Source organism: Leopardus geoffroyi, chromosome B2 (assembly GCF_018350155.1).
Source record: "Leopardus geoffroyi isolate Oge1 chromosome B2, O.geoffroyi_Oge1_pat1.0, whole genome shotgun sequence".
Classification (NCBI taxonomy): domain Eukaryota; kingdom Metazoa; phylum Chordata; class Mammalia; order Carnivora; family Felidae; genus Leopardus; species Leopardus geoffroyi.
In genome coordinates, this window is record NC_059332.1 from 67,204,712 (window position 1) to 67,218,071 (window position 13,360).

Below are 13,360 nucleotides of genomic sequence, written 5' to 3' on the forward strand. Positions count from 1 at the left end.
CTCTGTTTTCTTACTGTTTTAAGGCTACCAGATTTATATCCTTTGAAATTATGGGTGTTGGATAAAATTCTCATGTTGGAAAACACTCTTAGTTGACATTAAATGAACATGTGATTTGAACAACTTCACTTTTCACACAGGTTCACATCACCAAAGTAAAAATATTTCCCATAAAATGCTGTAAATTTGCTGAAATTTAATACGAACCCCTATGGTACACTAATACAAAGAAATTCTGTTTAATGAAAGAAATTATGAGATCTATTTTCTGGATTTTATTTTAAATGGTTTCTAGGGAGAAACACCTCATAGCTATGAAAGAAGTATGTCATCAGTTCGATTCAAGAGGTTATTTTTAAACAAGTGACTAAAGATGCATTATTGGAGAAGGTTGCTATTAACATTACAGAATCTCAGAGTTGGAAGACCGTTAGACAATTATACCTACTATGTTAAGGGAGTTCTTCTCAGATTAGTCATAATTGATTCATCAAGCCCAATGATCAGTTCGTAAGAATTTTCTGTTGCTGTATAAAAGATTATGGCAAAGTTAGTGGCTTAAAACAACCCATTTAGTATCTCACAATTATGTAGGTCAGAAGTCTGGGCACTGTGCAACTGGATTTTCTGCTCGGAGTCTTATTGGGCCGAAATTAAGGTGTTGTCCAGACTGCAGCTCTCACCTGGTGCTTGGGATTCTCTTCCAAGTGTACTGTTAGCAGGCAGAATTCATTTCCTTGTGGATGTAGGACGGAACTTTATTGTCTGCTAGCTATCAGCCGGGGATGTCTCTCAGCTTTTACAAGTTTCCTTGAGGTCTTGCTATGTGGCCTTCTCCATCTTCAGGTCAACAATTGTGCTTTCAATCTCTGACTTTTCCTTCTGCCACAAGACAGAAAACTCTCTGCTTTTGAAAGGATCATGTGATTGGGTTATGCTCCCTAGATCATCTCCTTTTGGCAAATCATGTTAGTATAGTTACAGGGATGACATCTCCAGGTTTTGCTTACACTGTAGGAGAGATTTTACAAGGGCATATGAGGGGCTGGGGTGAGGGGCTATGCTAGGAATTTGCCTACCACACATCTATCTATCTATACCAGTAACTGCAACTTTGCATTCTGCAGGGTTATTTATATCAGGGAAATATGCTTTCTGGACAGTAGTCAGGACTTCTACTTGTGTGGTTATTACCATCAATTCCTACTTGATTTATTTTTTTTCACATATTCCTGGACTTAAGGTACTTTCCCTTACTTTTGATTTATTAGTGCCAATATTCCAGGCTTAAGCTTCTCCTCTCTCCCTCATTTCCATACCTGAGACTTGTTTAAGTGAAGTCCATGGCAAATGGATAGGTTTTAGTTGCCTAGTGTTTGAAATAAAGTGCCACATTTTCTACTTATACAAAGATTTTTTGGTTCAGAAATTAGTACAGAAACACAGTAAATTGGTCCCTTTCACTTTTTCTTGTAATGAAACAATAATATTTGTCCCTTGGTCACTTAGGTTTCTGAGAAGAGCACATATCCAACATTTCCTGAAATGAGCTTACTCAGCAAGAATACATACTCATCCCTTCTTATTAATGCCCCTGTATTTTAGTGGAAGGTAAAATTTTGTTTATATGTAGGATTTTCTTCAATATTTTACACATTTTCTAAGAATGTGCATGTTGAGGTTGGTGGAGATCACTGGACATAAGAGCTGTATAATTACTCTTTTTGGCCCACATGTGTTGGAAACACCTACTTGCCAAGGTTTTTTGATGAATTCAGACAAGTGCATCAATATTTTCCGTCAAACAGGAGGTAGAGGATCAAGCATGGGTTTTCTCTTTATAGCACTTCTGGCAGGAGGTTTTTGGAATGAAATTCACATATTCATTTTCCAACTTGGTAACCACAACATCTGTTTGTCTCCATTGGCTTTTGGCCATTGATCTCCTGTCTTCTGTAGAAGACACCCACGATCCCTCTTAAGACCAAATGATGACGAGAAACAAGAGTTCTCAAGTGATTTTAGTCATGGAACTAGTCATAGCCAAAGCGTGGTCTGGTTACATCATCTCAATTCATTGAAAAGGGGCTTAATTCTATGTTTTTCTCTGATTTAAGGGACTGACTTATTAATAGTACTTATTTATTTCAAAGAGAAAAGGTCGAGACATTTAGACTGGAACTAGGAAACACACTCCCTCCTTACTTAATATAGTACAGGATGTGTAGATTTGCTTTTTGACTAAAAGAACTACCAGAAGAATTTAGTTGATTTTCACAAATTTAGAGAGTTAAAATTTAGCTAAAGTTAAATATACACACCCACACATATACACACACATACAAGCACACATATATGTATATGTATATGTATATGTATATATATATATATATATATATAGAGAGAGAGAGAGAGAGAGAGAGAGAGAGAGTAAACATTAAAAAAATTAAAACACTATGTTTTCCAAGTTTTTAAAAAATGATTTTGCTAATATGTAACAATAGTAGCTCATAACTTTACTATAAAACTATTGTTACTTCTAAAGCTGTAATTTGCAATTGTTAGACAAAACAAAGAAAAGTTCAGGAGAGGCCAGTGCACGCAAGCTTGGTGGTATCATTATCTTCCAACAACAGCTTGGAGCCTGCCAAGCTCTACTCTGATCAGGGACTCCCTTGTTGTTGGTACCTTTCATTGGATTACTATCTAGTTCTGCACATTTTGGCTGGTCTCACCTTGTTCAGCTGTGGCACATCATTTAGCTGCTGCTCCTGGTGCTACTGCTTCTTTTTGGTTTAACTGAAATTTCCCCATAGCAAAAAATAAGTCAGGCCCTTTAGAAGCAGAAGACTTGGACTGAAAATCTGGGCTTACGCTGTAAAAATTCCTGTCTAGGAATTTCTCTTAGATTTCTGACATGAGGTGCTCCGATCTGGATTTGCCTTTGTCTCTAGTTTTAGCATCTCCTCAGGTGCATCTGCTGCCCGTTCTGTGCTCCAGAGTTCTACTATGGCCACTCATTCTTTCTCTGTCCTGAACTCAAAGTGAGGACCTTCTGCTACTGACACTTGGTCATGTCACTCTTCTGTGGTTCTCTCATATGACCTTGGTTTGCCTCTGGCCCAATTCAGGCCTACTGGGTTCTGCCCTCTTGACCTCTCTCCCAGCTGGAGCTGTATCACATCACACTGTGCTAGAACTGAGGAAACCTGGGAGAACAAAATAGATGTGGTATCCACCCTCAAGGGACTCACTGACTAGTAGGAATGGCAGATTTTCATTAATTAAATAATTAATTAAAGTTTCAATTCATCCTGCTCTAATTCTAAATTTGTCTATAATTTTGAAATGTTTTTTTTTTTTTTCTGCCCAGCTTTCGTAATGGCTATTTCTAAATATCCCAACACTCACAGATTTAAAGTAATGCTAGTTTCTAACGTGGCTACATTTCTGTTCTGGAGTGCTCATTAAATCTATAACTTTGGGGTCAATAGTAAGAAGCAAGGCATTGAGTGGGCAAATTTGCCCTTAGGCTGCCCTTTGTCATGAAAGTGCCCTGGCCCCTGAGTTTTGACTGTCGGTCGTTCTTTATTCCATAAAACTACCATATGAAAAATACCCTATGAAAATGCCCCTATGTGATTCTGCATGTTGACTGAAAAGAAATTAGGAAGAAATAAATTATAGTTGTTGCAGAAGAAAATGGTTCAATATAGAAGCTTTTCTTTCTCTGTCGCCCTCTTTTTTTAACCTTCATAATTCTCCTGGTATTATTTTCTGGAAAACATCTTAGGAAGTATGCAGAGTCTTAGGGACATTTATGGTAAAATCAAATATGGTGAAGTGAAAGGAATTGTCTAGGGAGTCACACAAATGAAAGGAAGATCCCAGAACTCCATACTCATACTCTTGTGTTCTAGCCATTGGGCTTCTTTCTTGGTCTTTCTTTGTTCTGCCAAGGGATGACCAGAGCAGAAAACATCCTCAACCAATTAGTCAAGCTCCCTATTTGGTGATTAGCCTTGTTTTGAGAACATCTTGTGTATTGCCACATTTGAGCCTCCAGTTGGAATTTTGTTCACCTTTGGGGGCAGCGCTTTCCAAGGAACTGACCTTCTGACTGAGCCAGGAGGAGCCGGGTTAAGCTTTTTTAAGCTGGATGTTACCCGTTACATATTTAGAGTATTTGGTCACTGAAATCCGTATGAGGCAGGGGAGGAGAATGACTTACAGAGATTCTAAGTGTATTTCTGATCCATAAGTCCAACTTGGTCATCTTATCTAATAACAACTTTAAAATATATCTTTATACTGAGAGCTCCCAAATTCATATCTCCAGTGGGGACTTCTCGCCTCAACTCCAGACTTTTATACCACAGCTTCCTTGATGTTACCATTTACTAGTAGTCTTTGAATTTCACAAGTCCAGTATCAACCCCTTGATATTCTTTTTTAAAATCTACTTTTCCTCATCTTTATCACCTCAGTAAACAGTACCTTTTCCCTTTAGTTCTCAGTCCAAAAACCACAGTCATCACCTCTCGCTTTTTTCTCCATCCCATACCCATACTGTCAGTAAATTCTATTGGCTCTACCATCAAAATAAACACAACCAAAATCTGAACACTCTTCATTTCCTCCCAACACTACCCCTTGGTCCAATGCACCATTATTTCTCACACAGATTATTATAAAACTGTTTTAATGGGTCTTCTGGATTCTTTTTTATCCCTATAGTATCTGTGCTCAGTGCTTGAGTCTTAAGGACTTAAATCAGATCATATCATTCTTTTACTCAAAATCCTCCAATGGCATCCATCTCATTCAGAGTGAAAGCCAAAGTTATTACAATATTCTGCAAACATTTGGTAGAACTTTTGGCCCATCTACATTATATCTATCACTCATCTCTGTTTCTTTCTCTCTGTCTCTATTTTTTCTTTCCAGCTGCAATGCCTTTCTTCCTTTTCTGTATTCACTCACCTCAAGAATTTTCACTTGGTATTGCCTATTGCCCACCTGTCTGCAGGGCTCACTCTCTTATCTCTCACGTATGTGCCCAAATGTCACCTTCTCAGTGGGGCCTTCCCTGACCATTCTGTTTAAAATAGATATTTGGCCTCATTTCTATCCTAGGTTAGCACAACCACTTCTCATCTTCTACTTTTATTTTCCCCCATAACACTGAACACAACTGACTAAATATTCATTTTTATTAGTTAGTTGTCTTTGACTTCCTTTCATGTGCCATGATAATAATAATGTTTGTCTGCTGTGTTATGGCTGTAAACAATGGTGAGCACATAATCATCTACTATACTCAATACATATATCCTTATACATTTATTTATATGTATGAATGAATGAATTCTTGCTATTTTGTATATTAAAGGTAGACAGAGGTCTTAGAGGCCAATTGATGCACCTTTTCATTGATTCTCTCATTGATATATGCAAATTTTTATGTTCAAATGTTCTGTCTCCCCAACTATATTGTAGACTTTGGGGAGATAAAGGCCTTATATAAGTATAAATCTTTGTATTACCCACACTATCTTAGGGCAAAAGGTCATTCATACATATTTTAGAATACATTAATAGGTATAAAGCAGATAGAAAATGTCTTTAATGTACTATACTTCCTACTTCTATATGAATTTTTTTTAATCATTGGTATTCATTAGGGTTTGGAAACAGAATATACCTATGACTGTAGTATACTAAAAATCTGAAAGTCCAAGGCATAGCACATTTTAATACCTAGTTTTCATTATATTTTATTAAAATACTTTTGGAGTGCCAGTTCATAAATCTCAATGATATTTTAAGTAAATTAAAAATATAAAAATTCTCCTTTTTTGTATCAGCATAAACACTGAATATTCCATAACACAGATTTATATGTGCCTGTATCATGGTCTTCATCCTTTATTTTATGTCTTTAAGTAGTTTCAGAAAAGAGAAAGAGGGGCGCCTGGGTGGCTCAGTCAGTTAAGCAGCCGACCTCGGCTCAGGTCATGATCTCGCGGTCCGTGAGTTCGAGCCCCGCGTCGGGCTCTGTGCTGACAGCTCAGAGCCTGGAGCCTGTTTCCGATTCTGTGTCTCCCTCTCTCTCTGACCCTCCCCCATTCATGCTCTGTCTCTCTCTGTCTCAAAAATAAATAAACGTTAAAAAAAATTAAAAACAAAAAAAAAAAAAAACAAAAGAAAAGAGAAAGAACGTTTTATATTCACACAGGTACACATGCACATATACATACACACAGGAAGATAAAGGACTTTGACACAAATGTTGAAAGTTGTGAAGAATGCCAAAATCAGTTCTAATCCAGGGATCAGCCAAATGTCACTTAAAAACAACAGTACAAATAATTTATACACTTAATAATTCCCTCAATGACGTGAAAGAACTTATGGGAAATTGCTAACTTATTGAAAATGAGATCTGTTCTATGTCAAATAAAAATTCTTCTCCATAGAGTTGAGATATGTATGCATAAATGCATCTAAAATTAATTCAACATCCTAAAATACAATGACATTCTATTCCCAAGATGCAAAAGGTAAAATGAGTTCAAAAAGTGAACCTGTGGATTTGGAAGTGAATGAGGCCAGGGGCACCTGGGTGGCTCAGTCAGTTGAGTGTCTGACTTCAGCTCAGGTCATGACTTCACAGTTTATGGGTTCGAATCTCACATCAGGCTTTGTGCTGACTGAGCTTGCTTTTGATTCTCTGTCTCCCTCTCTTTCTGCCCTTCCTCTGCTCGTGCTGTCTCTCTCAAAAATAAACATTAAAAGTTAAAAAAAAAAGAAGTGAAAGAGGCAAAGAATTAGTTTATTTATTCTCTCTGGAGTCCTCCTGTGTGCCCTGCATATCCTGGCTTCACACAGAGAGTGAGGGCAGTGTTTCTGCCTTTGTTATTTTCAGCATTGTTCTTTGCAGTACTCATTCTCATAAAATATATGTAGAATGAATAAATAAATACAAAAAATATTGTAGAGTCTGATGTTCAGAAGGATTTTCTGTTGTGAATTTTGTAAGATCATACAGACATTTAAGCTTTTCTGATTTTAATGTCAAGTAATTTTAGTTACATGAAAGGAAAATGTTTTATTTCAAGAGGTTGGTTATAGTCCTGATGAATTTAACAAACTCATTTTAAAACACATACAAGTAACAACCCCTGAAATGCAACATCTTGCTATTTTTATTGAATGTGCATAGAGTTTTTAGATGAAAACAAAAAATTAACATGTGTAGGGGCACCTGGGTGGCTCAGTCGGTTGAGCGTCCGACTTCAGCTCAGGTCATGATCTCATGGTCCATGGGTTCGAGCCCTGTGTCAGGCTCTGTGCTGACAGCTCAGAGCCTGGAGCCTGCTACGGATTCTGTGTCTCCCTCTCACTCTGTCCCTCCCCCATTCATACTCTGTCTCTCTCTGTCTCAAAAAAAAAAAAAAAAAAAAAAAAAATTAAAAAAAATTAATGTGTAATTTTGATGGAAAAATAGAATTAACTTTCTTGACTTTTGATAAATAAACTCTTTGCAATAAAAATTGAAACTTCAAACTTAAATTCTGATTTTTCTGAAGAACTTGACATGAAGTATTCAGAAAGAAAAAAAAGCCTTAATTGATTATATCAATTTAATTTAAAAATTTATTATATATGAATGAATAAGCCCCCTTGATTTTGAATTCCCTTTATTAGTGAAGGTTTAATGTAACTTTTAGAAAATAGTGAATAATAATTATTAAAAGACATTCTAATGTGTGAAATATACATTGCAGTGTTTAATTTCATAGCTTCCTAGTAAAGAAAAATCATAAAAATTATGGAAGTGATTTTACGAATTCAGTAGTCCTTATGGGCACGTTTTTAAAGCAAGATATCTAATTCTAAGGAAGTTCCTAGCTTTTACTATAATAAATTTGTAGAACGAAATAAATGTTCTTCAAAAAATTTTTCTCCATAGGATTAGTATAACTGGCATTATTTCTGACTATAGGCTTTCCATAAGATAATTTTAAAATGCTTATTTATACATGGCAGAACAAAAAGTGATTTATACACTTTTACATATTCAAAAATTGTAAACTCTGCACTGTTTCCATTGGATTGTAATTAATGTATGTGCATGTACAAAGGGATATCAGTTACAGAGCTACAAGAATTCTGAGGTTATGTGGGGAAAAGCTCTCTTCTAGACACATTTCCCCTGAAACTAACTTCTAATAATAATAACCATTAAACTTTTTTATTGCCAAAAATTTGATTTGCGTGTTTTGGAAATTAAAAGGAGTGAGTGTGATTGAGTGGGGATTTGAATATTTGTACATTGCAAATCTTTAATAAAGGTAAATGAGGGCCTTGAAATGATGTCATTCTTTTCCCTTGCTCTTTGTTTCTCCCAAACCTATAGAAGCATTCTAAATAATTGCATTAACTATAAAGCTGCGTTAAGTTTCTGTATGCAGTAATTAAAACTTGTTGTCAGTTTTTAGGACTAGGTATATTTCTGTACAAAGCCTTGAAAATGGTTACCAGTGCTTTGATATGATCTTTTAGAGAGAAATTTAAGTTTGTCCTACAGGACTGCTAAGAAGTACTTAGATCGTATGAGATCTTGCGCCTTGTGAGTGCTTGGACATTAATTAGAATTGTGGCATTTTATGGGTCAGCCAATGGAATTATTGTTATTGGTTACTTAATAGATTTGTTTACAAACAGGCTTGTTCTTAGAGATACTTGGAAATTTCAGCAAATAGGTAGTTGGGAAAATGACATGCAGCACTTAGGATTTTAATGAATTAACAGTGTTCCAGTGTGAGATCAACTGGACTACACCCTCACTCCCATGCCCTGTGAACACGGAGAAAGCTTCGGGAGGCAGTTTCCCAGATTTCTCTACCCAAAGTGTTTCAGCTAGATTTTGTTAATGGAAGGTATTAGGAACCAGTTTGAAAGTTAAAAGAGAAGGAGAAACCATTATAATTTTAGCAGCAACTATGAGCAGGTGCACAATCAACAGAAGTGAGGCTTATGGTGGCTTCAAGACAAGTCCCTATGGTGGCGCTGCATTGTGGTTTGGGCATGTCCTGATTTCATGCCCTCTATCATCACTTCCCTTGACTTTTGCTCTCCTAGCCCTTCCCATAGTTATGGAACACCTAATTCCCGGTATTAAACACTTTCCTACTTGATATCTATAGGTTTTATATTTTTCTGATAAAATCCTGCGTCATCTAACCATAAAACTTAAAAAAAAAACCTCAGGCGGTTGATGGGGGGTGGGAAGGAGGGGAGGGTAGGTGATGGGTATTGAAGAGGGCATCTTTTGGGATGAGCACTGGGTGTTGTATGGAAACCAATCTGACAATAAATTTCATATATTAAAAAAAAGTAAATGTTTCTACCAGTTTATGGCTCCACTGGCCCTGAAAAAAAAAACACCTCAGGCATTGTTTCAACAAATATAACCAGAATTTTGCTAAAAAGTACCTAGCACCCTGCGTGATAGGGAGACTGCATAGATGTATATTTTTTTCCCTCTCACCATTGTCTTTGGTTGTGTTCCCCAGAAGCACACTCTGAGACTAGGGTTTAATATAAGTAGTTTGGTTGGGTAATTCCAGAAAGCACTGGTAAGGAAATCAAGAAGTTATATAAGTAAGGGAAAGAAGCTAATAAAGGGTAAGGTTAATTAGCGTGTGATTGTGGAGGGATATTAGAGTTCAGTCATGCTGAGGACCTCTCAGTCCAGAGCTTCAGAATTGTCCTATTCAAGGGCAAGGAAGCTGGTGTATTGGTCACCAGTTTCCATCTGTGACTGGTTGAGGGCCATGCCAGGAAGCATTTACTCTTCAGTACTTATGCTCTGCTCCTCGTGCTAATGGGCCAAGCAGGCTGCTGCAGCCAGAGATAGCTCTCAAGCAGTGACAATTCCAAGTCCTTGTAGTAAGACATCATGGACATGTACAAGAAATTATTAAAGGGCTGTGGATTCTGAAATCATATTATATGTAAAAAAACAAAAACAAAAACAAAAAAGGTGCATACTGTATGTGGCTACATTTGAAGGTAAAAATAGAAATTATTGATGGATAAGAACTTATAACTAATCCTTGAGAAACCTAAAACAGACAAGATCCAATTAAGAAAACAATGGTAGGCAAGAACATATACAGAAAGCCCTAAGGAAGAGTCTTGGGATAAAGGGGGGATGATATGGCACCCTACCTACAAATATAGTGGCAGCAGAAAACGGGGAAGTCCAGGAGGAAATGGCAAAGGAATTAAGTGGGAAGTACAGTGGGAAATGCTAGATGGTCTGACTCCCGTGGATTTCTTTTTTATCTGCCCAAGAGCCAGGCATCAAAAGTGGGGTTGTGTGTCTTTGGGAGGAAGCAACACTTGAGGAAGGTAGAGCAGCACCCAGTATGGCTGGTAATGTCCAAGGGACCTGGAAGCAGCTGAACTCAGACGACTGGATAGAAAGGTACTCTGCCTAGGGTAGAATTTCTACCTCCTGGGTTTGACTGCTTGCTTCCTTAGAGATAGTATTTGGTTTGTTCTTCTACCCCCTATATTTTCTGTAAAGTAGAAGTTATATCTAAAGCCTTGACCATATTCAAGTTAAAAATATTTTGACTAGGATCTATTGTATCCCTAATCTTTTTTTTTTATTATATGAAATTTATTGTCAAATTAGTTTCCATACAACACCCAGTGCTCATCCCAAAAGATGCCCTCTTCAATGCCCATCACCTACCCTCCCCTCCCTCCCACCCCCAATCAACCCTCAGTTTGTTCTCAGTTTTTAAGAGTCTCTTATGCTTTGGCTCTCTCTCCCACTCTAACCTCTTTTTTTTTCTTTTTTTTTTTCCTTCCCCTCCCCCATGGTTTTCTGTTAAGTTTCTCAGGATCCACATAAGAGTGAATGCATATGGTATCTGTCTTTCTGTGTATGGCTTATTTCACTTAGCATAACACTCTCCAGTTCCATCCACGTTGCTACAAAGGGCCAGATTTCATTCTTTCTCATTGCCACATAGTACTCCATTGTGTATATAAACCACAATTTCTTTGTCCATTCATCAGTTGGTGGACATTTAGGTTTATTCCACAATTTGGCTACTGTTGAGAGTGCTGCTACAAGCATTGGGGTATAAGTGCCCCTATGCATCAGTACTCCTGTATCCCTTGGGTAAATTCCTAGCAGTGCTATTGCTGGGTCATAGGGTAGGTCTATTTTTAATTTTTTGAGGAACCTTCACAGTGTTTTCCAGAGCGGCTGCACCAGTTTGCATTCCCACCAACAGTGCAAGAGGGTTCCCGTTTCTCCACATCCTCTCCAGCATCTGTGGTCTCCTGATTTGTTCATTTTGGCCACTCTGACTGGCGTGAGGTGGTATCTGAGTGTAGTTTTGATTTGTATTTCCCTGATGAGGAGCGACGTTGAGCATCTTTTCATGTGCCTGTTGGCCATCTGGATGTGTTTAGAAAAGTGTCTATTCATGTTTTCTGCCCATTTCTTCACTGGATTGTTTGTTTTTTGGGTATGGAGTTTGGTAAGGTCTTTATAGATTTTGGATACTAGCCCTTTGTCTGATATGTCATTTGCAAATCTCTTTTCCCATTCTGTTGGTTGCCTTTTAGTTTTGTTGATTGTTTCCTTTGCTGTGCAGAAGCTTTTTATCTTCATGAGGTCCCAATAGTTCATTTTTGCTTTTAGTTCCCTTGCCTTTGGGGATGTGTCAAATAAGAAATTGCTGCAGCTAAGGTCAGAGAGGTCTTTTCCTGCTTTCTCCTCTAGTGCTTTGATGGTTTCCTGTCTCACATTCAGTTTCTTTATCCATTTTGAGTTAATTTTTGTGAATGGTGTAAGAAAGTGGTCTAGTTTCATTCTTCTGCATGTTGCTTCCAGTTCTCCCAGCACCATTTGTTAAAGAGACTGTCTTTTTTCCATTGGATTATATCCCTGATCTTTTAAGAGCCTAAAACACATGGAAGAGAGAAAAAAAATTAAGCAAAGAACTGCATAAGAGAACTTACATACACCTCAAAAAAGAATCAATAGAGAAACCAGAACACCAAAAATGTATTTGTTATTCTCAGAGACAAAAGTGAAAGTCTAGCATCTGTGATGCAGGGAAAGAAGCTATGGAAATGAATTAATTGTTTTGGAAATAAAAATCTCAGTGTTGACATAAAAATTCAAGATAGGCTGAATGGCTGCATGAATGTGCCTAAAGATTGAATTAATGAGCTAAAATAAAGAGGCAAGGGATTCTTCAAGAATAGAACAAAGAAATAAAGGTTTGAAAATCTAAAAGACCTATTAAGATATATGGAAATTAAATCTGAAATTACCAATTTTTGTTCCAGAAGGAGAGAATGGAAAGGATAGATAGAACTCCCCAGTTGAAGATACAAAGCCTAAAATTTTCCAGAAACAAAGAGGCAAATGTCCTGCCAATAGTACAGTTTGAAAAATTAATAAAGAAAAAAAATGAACATAAACAGCAATGAAAAACAGAGTGAAGTAAAGAGAAAATGCTAGAATCTAAGAGAGACAGAGAGACAGAGTAACTGAGATAGATTACTCAGAAGATACAGAAGTTTGAAATCAGCTTTCTTAACAGCTACAAGTGACAATGGATTCTAATTTTTAAAGTACTAAAGGAAAGGAATTTGGACTACAATCCTATACCCAACCAAACCAGCATTTAAAGGTGAGGATAAAATAAGGATCTTTTTATATATAGAAGGAGCTAAGAGTTAATTCTCTACAAATCTTCTCTTTAGTAAGAACAACTGTGAAAAGAAGATTTCATAAGGAAGGAATGAAATGCAAGAATTTCTGGTGAGTAATCAAATTGGTACAACTTATTTTTTTTATAAAATTTATTTAGTTATTTTAAGGGGTGGGGGACAGAGAGAGGAAGAAAGAGAATCCCAAGCAGTCTCTGCACTGTTAGTGGAGAGCCTGACACAGGGCTTTATCCCACGAACCGTGAGATCATGACCTGAGCCAAAATCGAGAGTCCATGCTTAACCAACTGGGCCACCCAGGCGCTTCAAATTGGCAAAACTTATTAAGCGTGCAAAGCACCAAATGTCAAAATCAAAAAAGCATTTGATATTAATTTATTATTAAATTCCTGGGGATATCAATGTTGTGGTGGAATGAAAAGGAAAAATGTAGTCATTCTTTCTTATTTGTGGGGAGGATATGTGGGGGGGAATTAATATAAATTAGAGAAGATTCATAGGCTTTTATTAGTTCCTTCAAGCATATGGGAGAAGAAGAAAGGGCCAATGGTCTTCTTCTGATTTGACATGCAATGTTTACAAATAT

The 13,360-nt window shown here is 37.0% G+C and overlaps 1 long non-coding RNA gene across 1 annotated transcript in view; it reads left to right on the top strand.

Moving 5' to 3' along the window:
- Nucleotides 1-13,360, top strand: part of LOC123608620 — a 288,013-nt gene that overhangs the window by 158,702 nt on the left and 115,951 nt on the right. Inside the window, exon 2 of the long non-coding RNA XR_006717341.1 lies at nt 12,808-12,865. This is a non-coding gene — a long non-coding RNA (uncharacterized LOC123608620). The remainder of the gene's footprint in view (nt 1-12,807; nt 12,866-13,360) is intronic.